Here is a 15775-nt window from a genome sequence, read left to right as displayed (position 1 = left end):
GCAAAACATTTTCTAGTTGCCATTTTGAATCAGAAAAAAACCCAGTAACAAACCCTGAGAAGGTGAATTAACTAATAAGTGAAGTTTAAAAGTTTGTTTAAGTATGAAATTTTGTTTAAAGAAATCCCCACCAAATGTTTGTCAATCTTTCTGCTGACTAACTATTCTAAGTCACTTATTTCCTCCGACCGCGTATCTGCTTCGTCCTCACATGAGATTAATTTCATTAAGCACAATAACCCTACAAACGTGTAATATAATTTGGAATAGTGTGGAACAGAATTCCTCTGGATTCTTCCTTAATCTTGGGTTCCTCCAGGTTTTAGAATTTTGTGCTTTTTATTGATGCTGTGCTCAGCATAACTTGAGGCGGCGTCAGGACCTTCCCTAGAGAGTTTCTGTGCTGGGGCAGATGGGTAGACATATTTACCGGTGAGTTGTGTGTACTGGTGAGATGTAGTAAAAACAGCTTAAACTTTGGCAAATGAGAAAATCTACAGCTAACCATGGATTTGCATTCTAGGGAGCATCTCAGACAAAGTGTTTTCTCTGTTTTTCCTTGAAAGATGAATTTTTAGTTACTGAATTGGCCAACAGTAAAACAGTCTATAGCTTTTGCTGAAACCAGCTAGTTACTATTCTGATGTAGAGCATATGGTTTCCTCCCTTGTGTCTCAGGTCTGCTGCAAAGCCTGGAGATTTGTTGTGATTAGGCTGCCACAGGGGCATTTGAAAGGTCTGTTTAACTCATGTTTTAAAAACAGGGCAGTGTGAATGATAGTGTAGTGGGCAGGATGCAGAAATATCCTCACTGAAGGTAATTGTGGAAAATCATCATCACAGAGAAATACTGTTGCAAAGGAGGGGAAGTGCTCTCCTCGATATTTTTCTAAGCCAGGACTATGTCCTCTTTCTAAGTGATGTCTGAGCGACATTTGGAAAATAAGCAACTCCATCTGGCTCAGTAAAATTTCCCCAACCTTCGCAGCGTTCTGCTGGTAGAATATTAGTAAAAGGATCACCAAAGGCTGAACTTGAGAGGCTAAAATATCAACTGAATGAACCCTCTGTTTTTACAGATTCATTCCAGCTATGTGGCTCATGCAGGTAGAAGATCTAAAACAGAACTAAAAGGCCAGGAAATAATACTTCTTAGAAAATCAGTGGCTGCAGCTAGTGTTTTAAGACCCTTCAAAATACTTTGCAAAAAAAATGCAGCTGCCTGTAAAGCCCATAAACAGAAGGCAATATTTCTCTTTATCATTCTCCTAGTCTGTGACAACAGTTTTTATTACTGTTCTGACGTTTTTTTAAGCCTTCCTTAGCCTAGACCTGCCAGGCAGCATGAGCTTCCTCCTGTGAGCTGCTGAGTGATTTTGAACGTCCGTTCACCTCTGAGCAGGTCGAGACTGCTCTCTGCCTTGCTGGATCAGACTCTTGGCTCATCTTTCATAACTGCCAAGGTCTTTCGTAACCTCTGATCTTTCATAACCCCACACACTAGCCAGTTCCTCTCACTTGCCTTTCATAACCTACACACATGCCACGTGTTTAATCTCATCCACTTGGAATAGGCATGTCCTGGATGAACTTGAAATACTTGTGTTTCTCGGGTGCTTTGTCTGTCTGAATCCTGAGCCCTGACCAGATTAGTGTAGAGGTCAGACTTCCTTCCCTGAAACAACGAACGCTCAGTGGAGGGGAAAACCTGTTCCCTCTGACCTCAGAGCAGAAAACAGAGCGTAGTCATGGATTTCCTTCTCTCCCAGGGTGTGAATCCCTTGTCAACTTAGGTGTGGCTCAGCTGGAGGTGATAGTCTCCTTCACTTCCCATCCTAAACCACTGCACAGCATTCATCGGCATGGCTGCTCTGCGTGCCACCCAGAGATCCCTGTTGCAGTCTGCTCGGTCCATAGTGCAAAAAGCAGGGTCACTCAGAGGGGAAGCTGCTGCAGCTGAAATTGGTGTAATTATGCCTCAGCCGACAGCTCGCCATTCTCTTCTTCGACAGTAATTGCACGCTGCAGTGATGCAATAAAATCGGTTGTAGTTTTTGCAGAGGGAGGGTGACCTCTCTCTAGCTAGCTGGCCAGTGACGTGGCTTCTGCAGATGTCTTCCAGTGTGCATCCTTGTCACTTCACAGGTTTGATGGATGATCTCTTAATAGGGAATTAAATGGGAGAACAAGTGGCTAACAGCTTTAATAAAAAGAGAGAGGGGAAAAAAAAAAAGAAAAAGGAAGTAATCTTTCAGAATTATTAGCCTGAGTGCGAAAGAGCATTTCCTCAGCATGACAGCCAGAGGCTTGCTGCGTTGTTATTAAAGCACTTCAGTGGGAATCGAGGCAGATGGTCTTTCTACACAGCATAGGATTATATTGGATTAGTCATATAAAATTGTTGTTTACTGTCTCTAGCCCTGGAGCTTTTATCAGTATCTCACGAAGAATGATGTTTGAATCTGCCTTTAAGAGGTAGCCCAGATGACAAGCTTTTTGTTTGTGCAAACTACTACAATATTGTAGTAGTTTAGTGCAATCATAACGTTGCAGTGAGAGATTTTATAGCTGATAAAAGAGGATGTTTGGCCCAGATTTTTGTTTTGCCTTTTGGGTGTACAAAAAGGGAAGGTAAATTGTAAGGAGATGCTCTCTCTTCTTGCTGGACTCCCTAGAAGAGCTGTGCTGGTCCCCCTTCTGCTTCATCAGAGACAAACAGCAATTACTAACACTGGCACCATTTTTCATAATGCTTACTAATGACTCATTAATGACATAACACTTGATTAATGCACAATTCTAAGTAGTGTATTAGACGTTTCCTGTGTTCCCTTTCTGTCATACAGAGTCATACTCTGACTACCTTTCTTCTCTACTTCCAGAAGGCCCAGGGATCGCTGCTTGGACTCCATCTGCATTTTTCCTCCGGCCACAAACTAACCAAAAGATAGTCTCAAACATGCAGTGCAGGTGTCTCCCTTCATATCTGCCCTGGGGGCTGGTTAATGTGGAAATCAGAGTTTTGGCTTTAAGGTCTGACAGACAGCTCTACTGGTAAAATGGCATTCTTCAGTGTTCTCTGGAGTTTTCAGACTGGCTCTGTCATCCCGGGAAATTTTCCCTTCCAGGAGGTGTGGCTGCGAGAGCTTTCCTGGGGTGCAAGTCCTTTGATTCTCCACTGAGATGTTTTTCTTCTCTGGAGGGAGTTCTATGGACAAGGTAATACAGTCCCAAGCTGTTACTCTTTTTCCTAGACCATGTCTGTGGGTGTAGAATAATACATGGTAAAGGTCTTTTTTCCCTGGCCTTGAAGTAGAAGTGGCAGACTGTCTCGGCCACATGCATGCCAGTATTGGTTTTTGAACATTATGCACTGAAAATACTAAAAATAATACACCCCCCCCCTCCCAACTAGTATTATAACGAGATGTTTCTGTGACTGAAGGTAATACAGAACATCTGTCAGTGTGCTCTGGCAGGGATCCCTGTAGCTTAATTTGATTTAAGAATACTACCTGTGTTTGGTTTTGTCAGCTTTAAGATTAAACTGATTCTTATATATTATGAGAAAAGATTTCTTGTTTCTAATTCTGCAAACAGTCATCTTAAATCCAATCAAATCTCGGTGCTTTTTGTCTTGATATGCAGGAAATGTTCACATTTTGAACTGAATTATCAACTTTTGCATTTAGCTGTCTTCTGTGGTTGTGCCAAGGCTCTGGAAGGCCAAACTGCTTCTCCGTGTTTCAGGGAAGGCTCCTGAACACAAATGACGTTATTACTTCCTGACCCAAGCTCAGACAAGAAGGAGAAAGGGCCTTTTTCCCATGTTGGCCATTTTGTTTGAGATTGTTCCATGATTTTTCAACTGGCATTTGTTAAGATTGGCAGCACTGATTGTGCCAAAGAATGTAACAGGCAGAAGGACTGCACAACCTTTGCCATCTTCTGTCCTGAAAGGGACTCAGGAGTCATTGCTGACACAGGTGGTGGATGGAATACAAGAGAGATTCATTTGGGGCAGGTGAAATTTTTCTGTGTTTTTACAAGGGCATGTAGATTTTCACAGGAGAATTTTAATTCCTGGAAAATCTCATGAGGATAGTAGGTCTCTCAGGTTTGAAAGGACACATACTGCCCTTTAATCTGTGTGGAAAAAAGCTATGCTTGGAGTTACTGTAGGATTGCATCAAGTAATTCCATGCTCATACATTTTCTGACAAATCAATTATTTTGGTGCACATGTAGCTGAAAAAAAAGCGCTGTCGGTCACATTCCTGCTGTTTGGCAGTAAGTAGCACCGCTGGAATCGATGATATTTTCATTCATGTGTGCCAGCGTGAAATGTGTCTCTGTTCATACCAAGCTGAGTTAGAAACAAAAATGCAAGGAAAAAAGAACATGTTCAACAGACCAGCTGAATAACAGTGTACCAAAATGTTTCTGCTGTAAGTGTTTACGGTGGAAAGTAAATATCTTAGTGGCATTTCATACATTTACTGCCACAGAGAAGTTATTTAAAAATCATGTATTGTTAGTACCTCTGGAAAAAGAACATGTTTCCTAATCAAGTACACAAAAGTCTTTTATCATTTGTATAAACTGTGGTTTGTATATACGTACAGGCTAACATTATCTTTTGATTTTTGGATGCTTCAAAATCTGATGTCCACTGCTACTCAGCCTTGGGCCATTTTTTCAGATCTATCAAGTATCTTTAATTTGGAAGAACGGATGTTCATTTCGGAGCCGCTCAAAATCAATGACCACTTTTGAAAATGTTTGATCGTAATGTACATGATGAAATCTACAAGACCTTTAGCTGTAGCTCTTCCCAAGAGTTTGAAGATACAAATAGGGGTTTTTTTGGTGTCATTTGGATCAGCACTTGTTTGATAAAATCTGAATCTTACACAAACTCCTTGCAGGTCTAGCTGCATAGTTGAGAAACTTGCTGTTGTGTGTTTCCTGCATCTATCTTCAATTTCCATGCCAGCCATGGAAAAGCAGGACAGAGGAGCTGAGAAACTGCAGCTCAGTTTCTAGGTCAGAAATTGGGAATTCTTGTTTCCTTTTTAGCTCTGTTGGCTCATTTCCCAACTTTCCTGTGTGTTGCTTTCCAGCCTGTAGAATAGAGAAGATGGTCTACTGGTGACAGTTTTTGAGTTCTGAAAATATTTGGGTCTTAAAAAGGTGCCTAGCTGCTACATTGTTGTTGCGGTGGGCTGACCCTGGCTGGAGGTCAGGTGCCCACCAAACCCCTCTATCACTCATTACTCTGCTCCTCAGCTGTACAGGGAAGGGAGAAAAATAAGATGGAAAAAACCTCATGGATCAAGATAAAGGCAGTTTAATACAGCAAAAGCAAAAGGCTGCTTGTGGAGGCAAAGGAAAACCAAAAGATTTATTCTCTACTTCCCATCAGCAGGTGATGTCCAGCCACTTCTCAGGAAGCAGGGCTTTAGTACGCATAGTGGTTGCTCTAGAAGACAAACATCATAAATAATGAATGACCCCTCTCTTCCTCCTCCTTTCTCTCAGCTTTTATTGCTGAACAGACGTCATATGGTATGGAATATCCCTTTGGTCACTTTGGGTCAGCTGTCCTGGCTGTGTCCCCTCCTAAGATCTTGCCCACCCCCAGCCTACTGCTGAGGGGGGAATATTGGAGAGACAGCCTTGGTGCTGTGCCAGCACTGCTCAGCAGTGGCCAAAACACTGGTGTATTATCAACACCTTGCTAGCTACTAATACACAGCACAGCACTATGAGGGCTGCTGTGGGGAAAATTAACTCCATCTCAGCCAGACCCAAAACAGTTGTCAACTTCTGGGTAAGCAGGAGAGTGGCAGTGTGCCCAGAACTAGTTGTTGTGTTTGTAGAAGGGCTAGGGAAACAGGGTCTGCAGGTTTCACATCTGAGAATAACCCAAGATGTATTGTGGGCTTGTTTTCTCTGCTACTTGTGACCTGTCTAGGTTGTTCTCTCAGTGCTGCCCAGTGCTGCCCTTTCCACGCCTGCTCTAGTTTCTGCGGAAGCCCTGAATTAATCCATCTGTGCTTCCTCCTCTTTTTGTTTTACTGCTCCACCCATAGTATTTAAAAAAACCCAACAAAACCAAACACCTGGCCACCATAGGAATATAAGTCCTAGCAAGCCTTGCACATTCTTTATAAAATACTATTTCTTGATATTCAAGTGGCCTTGCGTTGTATGGTAATAAGCAATTATGATTATTCCTGATGTTCCCAATGTTGAGGAAAAAAGTTGTTATCCTACTCATACTGTCTGCAGTGAGTTACTGGTGTATACAGTATGATGGATTCCACTGTGCTGATCTTTCTCCACCACACTACAGCTCCCCTTTGTCACTTGAAAAATTATTTCTGAAGTAGTAATTTTACAAAGTTTTGCAAAATATCAGACTTACTATTGTATTGAGTATGTGCTCTTCTAAATTAATAACATAGAATCATTGAAATGTTGGCCTAAAAGGGGCTTTAAAATGATCTTTTTGTCTTCTTGCTGTTTGCCAGTACGCTGCGCATATTAGATATACCTGTATCCAAAATGATGCCTGATCACTCTTCGATACATTTTTAAAACCTCTAGTGAGGGAGAACTGTGTATTTTTCTTCTTTGATATTCAGAAAACTTGCTGTATTTTCTTCATCGTGCAATTTTTATTCCTGTTTTGTGGACTCCTTGGGATCTCACCTGAGATCTTGTTTGTGCTGGATAAAACAGAATAGAATGGAGTAATTACCTCTCAGGATATTGCTACTCCATCTGAAAATGGGACCAGCCAGCAATACTGGCTGGTACTATATCTCCCATTTTTTTTTTTTAATTTTTTTATTTTATTTTTTATTGCTACTGTAGCTGGCTACATCCAGCTGTATTTTTATCAAGAAGTGACTTTCTAGTTTTTATCAAGAAGTGACTTCCTAGTTTTTATACTATGAACTGTCAATTGCTAATTTGTTCAATGTTATTTGCTGATTAAAGTAGCAATTTTGTTGCCAGGCTGTGGACAAGGTGACTTGTCATGGGCCCCAAGAATTAACAGTGTTGTGTGGCTGCTGCTGCAATTATGTAACCAATATAGAAATCTTCACAGAGAGGATTTCTGACAGCATGGGCACGTCGTTCCCTCCCATGCACTCTTGGATTATTAACAGCCTCACAGCTTGGATGTCATGTATATTCAGCTCAGCACAGCAGCTTTTGCCTTGCACTGTGACCTGTGAGAAGTGCAGGGAGTTGACCAGATGAGTGATGGGCTGATTGGGGTTGATGGCAGAGGAGGAGAGATGCTGGGGTTGTGCCCTGGAGCTAGATGTGTAGCCACCTCCCTTAATCTGATTACATCTACAGTTCCCACTTGCAGCCTAATGTAGCCCGAGTATTGTAGAGTTTTAGAGCCACAGTAGGCAGTAGTCAGCTGTTGTCATCTCCCCCCTTCTCTTCCCAGGCATGAATGGTTCCTCGCAAAAATTCCCAGGCTCTGCAATCAGGTGCGCAGCGCAGTCAAGATGGAGTGTTAGGGGGCATCTGGCAACATTTTACACCAAAAAAAAAAAAAAAAAGAAAAAAGAGATGGCAACATGCGATGGGCCATAAGTAACAATAGAGGAAACACTTTATATAAAGGAGGGAGAGAACAGAAGACGACAGATTTGAGAATTAGCTAGAGAATGAGAAACAGGGAAGGTTTTGAACTGCTAGTAACAAAGGCTACTGAGACCAGCAGGCAATAATCACTGCTTTGGGTCAATCTTGCTGTGATGGGTGATCTTCTTGTGGCTGGTGAGTGCCTTCTGTTGGTGTGTTACCTGTAAGGTTCAGCTCGTCATGAGGGTGGAATGCTTTCATCCTACCTGTATGCCCTCCAACCATGGTCTGCCAAAAATACCTGCAAAATACAAAAACCAAAGGCAAACCCCAGCAAACAGTAGTACTACGAAGTACCTCAAGCACTAAGGATACACCCCCCCCACACACACTGGGCAGCAGCAATCCCAGGCGTGCTGTGATCTCCTGCCTTGGTGGATATTACTTGAACGGCCTGTGCCGTGGTTTCGGTTGGCATGGGAGTGGGAGATGCAGAATACGCGTTATGTAGAGATACATAACTTGGTGTGTGTTGATGTACAAATGTGTCCACGCAGATCTGTAATCGGCAGTATTCTCAGTCCCACAAACTCACTGTTAGTCGCAGAAAATAAAATTGCGAATAAAACTAACGACGATTTAAAAGAGACAAGCTGACACTGGGCGTTTCTACGCTGGCTCCGGAGAGTGAGGTTCACAGCCCCAGTAAAGCTGATTCCGGAGCCCCGCCGTCACTCCGGTGCGGGCCGGGTGGGAGATCTCTGCCTCAGGGGAGGTAAAACGCGCCGGGGGAGCTCCAGGGCGAGCCCTTCCCAGCCGCGGCAGTGCCCCCCGGGGGGCGCTCGCTGGTCAGGCGGCCGCCGCGCTGGGCCCCGCCTGCCTCGCACCCCGGCGGTGCCGCTCCTGAGCGGGGAGGGAGCGGGAGGAGGAGATGTGCCCGGCGGCCGCTCCCGCAGGCCCCGGCGCCGGGTGGCGCGCCCGGCGCTTCTCTTGCTGCTGTTTCCCTGGCAACGGGGGTGGGTGGGTTGGGGGGGGTGTGTGTGTGTAGTCAGGGCCCTTGACCGGGCGCGGTCACGCGCCTATGACGTCCACTGTTAGGAGCCTATCTGGATGGGCTTTGATGGCAAAGGCGCCTGCTTGAGAGCTGCGAGGCAAGCGGTGGTGACAGGCAGTGTGTAGGGCAGCTAGGCGGGGACCTTCCACGGCGCGGTCGCCCCGGGGTGGCGGGTGCGTTTGAAAGGGGTCGGGAGCGGGCCCTGGCCCCTCCTAGGGCGTCGCTCCTGGCGCCATGGCCCTGCCCTCCGTCCACAAGTGCCTCCAAGTGAGTGGGGCTCCTTGGCGCTGCCGGCCCGCGGGGTCGCCTCCCGTCCGCCCGGGGCGCGCCTCGGCTCTCGGGAGCCCTGCGGGAAGCCCTTCCGCCCCGGCCCGGTCTGCTAGAGAGCGCTCAGGATCCCTCGGGCACGGCGACTCTCGGCTCGGCCTGGTTTACCTTTACCTTCGGGGGTAGAGCTCACACTTCCAGCAACTTACGGTTGCTGATCTTCCTTCTTTTGACTGAATATCGGTCGATAGCATCAATTTTACTTATTATCCTCTAGTTTCGGGCATGATAGTTGCATTTGGTGCATTGCGGGTGATAGGCGTAATTATATACTTCTGGGTGAGGTTCAGCAAACGTGCTGCAAGAAGTTCTGCTAATGTGGCTGTAGTTTATAGTCATTCAGCTTTGGTGATGTTAAAACAATCCAACAAAAAATAAATACAAGCCTAGTTGCAGACCTGTAGTTTAGAATTTAGAAGTATAACTGAAAACTTGTATGTTTTGTCCCTTTGTGATTTATTTTTTTTAAATATAAACCCAGTTTGCCTTATCATGCACTAATGAATTATGAAGTTACATTAGAAACCTTTAATATATATGTTAAAGAAGCTGTGGTTTAGTCAATTCTTCATAAAGTTTGTAGCAAATTATTTTTTCTGCCATTTTCCATTATATATTTATATAGTTCAAGACAAATGTAAAAATTTTGGGAGAGAGTTTTAATTTGAAATGTTATCAGCTCAATTAATACTTGATCTGTAAAAGTTGCTTGATTTTTCTTTTTTAATTCTCTTTTCAGCTCAGTGATGAAAATGAACAATTACTCAAGAAGTTGAAAAAACTACATATAAAAAATAAGGATCTAGAAAAGAATATGGGTCAGATCCAAGAAAAACTGCATCTTCAGCAGTTAATGCATGACTATGTCACAAGCAGAGAGTAAGAATTGTCAAACATTTTGCATCAAAAGAAACACAGTATTTTAGGACTTGTACCTTGTTATTCTTCAGATGAACTAGGCCTTACCTGTTCTGCATATTTTGAGGGGCTGCCTGTGAACAGGATAGTGGGGATGGAGAATGCTGGAGGCGTGTAAAGGAACAAAGGATAGTTGGGGCAACTTGGACAAAACTCGTTGTAGTGAAAGAAACAGTTTTAGTACGTATAAGTAATACCCCTGCTTAGCCAACATGCTATCTCTGACTAAATGCAAAGAGTTTTAGACTGTTTTGCCACCAGACAGTAGTAAGATAGTTAAATGGTCTCAATGCTGTTTAAAAGATTCAGAAACTGTGACCTTAGGACCTGAAAGACTGTACTGCTAGTGTTTTGAAGGGTGTCCTCCCAGGATCTAAATACCTGTTGGCAAAAATTTTCATGTTTAAATGTTGGTATGTTTATGATCCTGCATGGAAACCTCTATTGTCAAATCAAACTGAAAAGTAATTTAGCCTTTTTAGTTGCTTTGTTTGATCCAATTAAAATCATAAAATCTGATTTTATTAAGCTGTTGTGTTTGTTTCAATTAAGTGTTCAAGTTCAAACAGAAACCCACGTATGGCATAAGGGTGGATACAGCAAGGATCTTAATCTAGAGGGTGACAGTGTCAGGTGAGTTCTTGGAAATTGGTTCTTCACAGGATTAAACATTCTTCCCTGTAGGGTAGAATATGTTATTTATGGTTAAGTCAGTTGAATTTTGTTAACTGTTATGGAAGCGGCTTTCAGCCTTTGAAACAATGGGAAATAATTTTATTTACATTTTTAAAGGAAATAATAAATCTTAGATTAAACTTTAAAATAGTGCTAAACAAAGAACAAAATAGATTTCTTTCTCAAATCTTTCACTGAGAAAAATTGAATGGGCTAAAGAGGCTCCTTCATATATGTGTGTGCACGCACGTGATCTTTTTTGTAGATTTTTAACCTAGAATTTAATTTTCTAGTTTGTAGGAGCTTTCTTAGCTCATTTTTATAGCTCGATTTTATGTGTATATAAAATTTAGAGGCTAGTACTCTCTTCAAAATAAGCTACACAAGTGATTCTACTTTTTAGTCTAATTGATTTTAGAAGTGAGCCACTACTTACTGTAGTTTGCCAATTAATGCTAGAAATAAACTCTTGTAACTGCTTTTTCATATGAAAGATACATTTTTGCTTTAAGGAAATGTATATTGAAATATTTTAACAACTAGACATGCTACATGTTGGTCTGTTCCTTTATGACTGGGTTTTAAAATAAATAGTCTGTTCCATTCTTTCAAAGGCTACTTTTTGCCCACTTACAGAAGTGGGTTGTGGATCTCACAAAGATACAGTCCCCACTGCTCTTGATTCAAGCACCCTGTTGGTAGTGTTTACTTTAGGTGGCTATAGAAGGCCCATTTTCTCTTTTTCTTTCTTTTTTTTTTTTAATACCTTTACAGTGTACCAGATTACTTATGAGCTACATAGGAAGGCTGGGTGTCTAGCTCTGGGCTTGAAATGAGTACCTAATTAGATGCTTATGTTGAAGAAGTCTGAGTTATTCTTTGAATCTAGTGCTGGACCTGCCTTAGCTTTTTTCCCTAGCTGTTCTGTACTGGTATCGCTCATCCTGCTTGTGGTGTTCAGTCATGACTTAGTATGAATGCCAACTCTTATTCGAATTCCTAATAAAATAGGAAAAATGTCTGTTCATGTTCATCAGTTACATTATGGGCCTGTAGACTGAATGCTGTGAATTACTCCAGGAAATTAGTGTAGCAGAACTTGATGCAAGATAATATCAAAGGGAAAGATAATATCACAAATCTATTTAGTTTACATCGATTTTGCCCACTCACACACATTTTTTTCATAGATTTCATTCAGTCATATCCTTACACCCACATACTCAGAAGCAATGAGGTGTGTGTGTCCAAGTGATCTGGGCAGGGTTGCTTGTGTGCAACACGGAGAGCTGGGGACACTGTCTCATGAGTCCTCACCATGGATTCTTGACTGGTAGCAAGAAACTAGTTTCTGGACAAATGTTTTTGTATCCTTTGGGAGTGATCTTTTGCTATTCCTGTTGTGCTAAGGGGGAGAAGAGTGTTGTTATATGTGACATGCTGCAAACTTGTTACCACCCTCCCGTTGATAGTGTATAGGTCTTCCATCAACAAGTTATTTGTACTGAGGTTTAATCAGACTGCAGCCACATAGGCTGGACATAAACAACAGCATCCTCGGTCTGGCTGAGCGACAGGGATTCTTTGCCATCAATACAGACCGTTCTTTTAACTTTCGCTTTGCTTTTTTTCTCTGGTGCTCTCTCTTTCTGTGTTGCTGGTCACACTTCATTCACACCCATCTTAAATATTTCTATTACAAGTCTCTACAGTACAGCTACAGTCCAAGTGATCTCTGTGGGCTGTCAGCAATACTTTTGTCATAAAGGATTCACATTTTGTTTGCTTTCATATTTTGTTGTAATTTATGCATTTCTTCTGTTTTAGACTACTTCATATGTATAATGATCTACAGAAACGTTATGTTAAAGAAATCAAAACAAACCAGGAGCAAAGTGAGGCAATTAAAAATCTCACTGTAAGTAGAATTTGTAGGAGGTGTTATCAAATAGCCAAACATACATTTTTAGGTAGACTGAAAAGTAATTCTTATATTTGTAAAATGGGACTGTATATTTCATTTTATACTCATTTTTGTTTCCCATACCATTGAGACAGAGGTCTGTAGTTCACTTTGAAAGTGAACTGAGTCACTGATATATCTGTAACTTAGTCTCCCCTTTCCTTGCTTTTTTCTTTGCTTACCTACCTACCCCTCCTTCCAACTGTATGTGCATCTTCTGACCTCTCTGGCACCAGCTCTGATATTTTTCTGTATGTGTCATGAGCTGTTTTATTTCAGAAATCCAGCAGTAAGCTAACCAAAGAAAGGCAAATAGTCTTCTGTCAGGTAGCAAGATCTGTTGGCTTGTTGTGCAAAGAGACGAGCGTCATAACTGGAACAAAGCTAGGGTAGTGGTTCAAGGAGTTTCAAGTGGGTATTGCCTCTTTAGGCATTGATCAAGCATTACAGCTGACCAGTCTAATGAATTTCCTCCTAGGAGTCTGGAACATGTGCTTCATTTGTTTGTAAATTAATATTCATTATGATTTGGATTATATGTACTTTTTCTTAGAAGTTGACAATTGCTGCCGTACAAGTATGCTTTATTGTGCAGAAAGGTTTAGTATCTTTGTGCATGTACATTTATACTTTCTTGTGAGTATGTGTTCAGTAACAGATTTTTTAAAACACTTTTGATGTATGCAAAACTTCACTTGCTGTATTTTTTTTCTCCTTTCAGACACTTTAGGTTAATGTAGTTTTAAGTCAGCAATTGAAAACTCTAGGTTTGCATTCAGGATATGTTTCCAGTTGTATTCAGTTGAACTGTGTTTGTTCTATGCATTTTAAAAAAAAATTAGTTTCTTGACAGATTAAAATTCATGAGCTAGAGCATAATCTTCGAGAGCAGAGGCAAAGAATTGAACAATTGGAATGTAAAACGGTTTCTTGGAAAACTAGTGCTGTTTCTGGAAAAAGAAGGCGAACCCCAGAGGGAGAATTAACATCTTGCAGGGACATTTCTGAAAAGAAGGAGTCCTGTTGCAGTAAATATTTAGGTAATGGTACGGTTAATTCTGATTATGTTCCTTTCAGAATGCTCATCACAGAGATTGCATTTAATTTCTGATCCAAAGGCACGCTCCAGGTTATTTCTTCTACTTCAACCAGCAGTATCTAAAATGTTTTTCATTTTTCAAAACCTGTTATGTAAAAATGGCATCTTGTAATCAATGTCCTATCTATGGATCCAGCCCTGCATTTTTTTGTGATAAAAATAAGTGTTTGCTGCTTTTCTCTTTTTCTGAAATTGGTATATCGGTGTAATCATAGGTGGGAGTGCATGGCTGTATTTAGTACTATTCATTATTTTTTCCAGTACGCTGTATCTAAGCACATCTCTTAGTAATGATGTTTGCTGCTCTGTTCTTTGGTTTTCAGACACTGATACACAAAAGAACCTGCTTTTAGCTTTTAGATGTGGGACAAACCCAGACAGTACTGGTTCTTCCTCACATCAGTAAATCCACAAATTAAAGTGCAATCCTGTTCCACTTCAAAGCATAAAAAAAAGAGATTGAAGAGATTGTATAACGTAGGCATAATTTTCAGCAAATGTGCTGTCAGCAAGTGCTATTGTGACCCTCTCGTAAGTCAGGAAAAGGTAATCAAGGCATGTGATGTCTGTTTTGTGGATTTTAAAGTAAATTAATCCCACATTCTAAGAATCTGGCAGATTCAGATTATCCAATTGACAGATCTTATTGTTTTTCATAGTACCTGGGAGTGTGCTGGGCCGAGTCTTAAGAATAAATCACTTTATGAAAAAGGTACTTTAAAAAGCTGAACCACAATTTTCTAATATCACAAAACGTAGGCAGCTCTTTAGCTGTAATATGATTCATATGAGGGGGAGGTTGACTGTAATGGTTGAAGTCTGTATTTTTTTTTATTTGAATATAGAGCTATTGTTGAAGGAGATTAAAAAGCTGAAGAAAGAAAATGAAAAGTTGTCTACAGAAAGGAGAGCACTAAAAAATGAATTAGCCGGATTAGACAAGGTAATTTGTTTTAGGACAAGTTTAAGAATAGGTGATTTTTGAAAAACTAACTCTTCTGCCTGAACTGAAACTTATCTTTAGGCTGAACATATGCTGTTATCAAGCAAAATACATAAAAAATAAATCTACAGCATTCTGAGTAAAAACGGAAATGAATGACTTCTTGAAACATTAATATCCTACAGCACTGCTTGGCTAAGGAAGAACAACAATGTAATTTAATTTTTTTGTTTGTTTTTTTAAACAGCTGTGGATTTTCTTTTTGTTTTTAATGTTTGGGCAATTTGGTTTCCTTCATGAGAGATTATTTGCCTCGGGTCATTATGACATTAAAATTCTAACTGCTGGTAATACTCTTAATTCATTCCAACAGACATTGGCAGAGAAAATAAAAAATATTTTTTTTTGAATGATCACTTCTATTGCTTCATGATGTCAGTGAGAGAAAAGCTATTTTCTCTTGAACTTAAACATATCGAAGTTATGCCTCTGAGAAATCTAGGCTTCAGGAGGGTGGAAGGGACGGCTTTGAACTTACCGTTATAGACTGATAGATGTAGAAAGTGAAAGTGTGAAAACTTGCTAATTCTTGAAATTATGTGAGAAGATGAAGAGATCTTATCTAGCTGTAGAGGACTCAGTTTAATGTACTGACCTAAGATTTTATTTTCAGCAACAAACTTGTTTAAATCTTTTTTTTTGCTTATTCAAGTCTTGTGTTGGATTTTTTTTTGAGAATCTGTTTTCTCATCTTGCAGTCCCCTTTCACAAGCTAAGTAATGTTGTCCTAGCTTTCATTACAGGGGCAACGGTAAAACATGGTGATAGTTCATTAGATGTGAAACTTGTAGAACATTGAGCCAGGGTGAGTTCTAGATCTCTGTGTTTGGGAGTTAGGGATGTGGCTGAAAGTTTCATCTTTCAGAAGAGAAATATATAAATCTGAGGTTATGGCTTTTTATCAGTGACCCTTTTTAAGGTAGTTTTAAATCACTGTACATTGTTTAAGATGAATGTAGCTGTTCATTTAAAAAAAAAAAAAAAGAATAGGCAGGAGAATGTCAAATATAGATGGATATACGTAGATACAGTGTTACTCTGGTAGATAGGACTTACCAAGGTTGGTGAAATTAACTCTTGGACGATCACACTCTGCTTGTTTTCCTTGTATTTCCCAACAAC

The 15775-nt window shown here is 40.9% G+C and overlaps 1 protein-coding gene across 6 annotated transcripts in view; it reads left to right on the top strand.

Moving 5' to 3' along the window:
- The window catches only part of MPPE1 (metallophosphoesterase 1), a 31989-nt gene that overhangs the window by 1555 nt on the left and 14659 nt on the right, over nucleotides 1-15775 (top strand). The window contains exons 1-2 of one of the 6 annotated variants that reach the window (XM_054817319.1): nucleotides 13613-14362; nucleotides 14496-14593. The exons of 3 other annotated variants lie outside the window; for them this stretch is intronic. The gene's annotated coding sequence lies outside the window, so the exon portion shown is untranslated. Of the gene's footprint in view, nucleotides 1-3128; nucleotides 3220-8741; nucleotides 8936-13612; nucleotides 14363-14495; nucleotides 14594-15775 lie in introns of those variants that run through there. 2 more of the 6 variants (XM_054817320.1, XM_054817321.1) reach the window with 2 other exon arrangements.

Source organism: Grus americana, chromosome 2 (assembly GCF_028858705.1).
Source record: "Grus americana isolate bGruAme1 chromosome 2, bGruAme1.mat, whole genome shotgun sequence".
In the NCBI taxonomy this organism is placed as follows: Eukaryota; Metazoa; Chordata; class Aves; order Gruiformes; family Gruidae; genus Grus; species Grus americana.
Note: the sequence above shows the minus strand (reverse complement) of the source record. Positions and strands in the feature narration are given on the sequence as shown.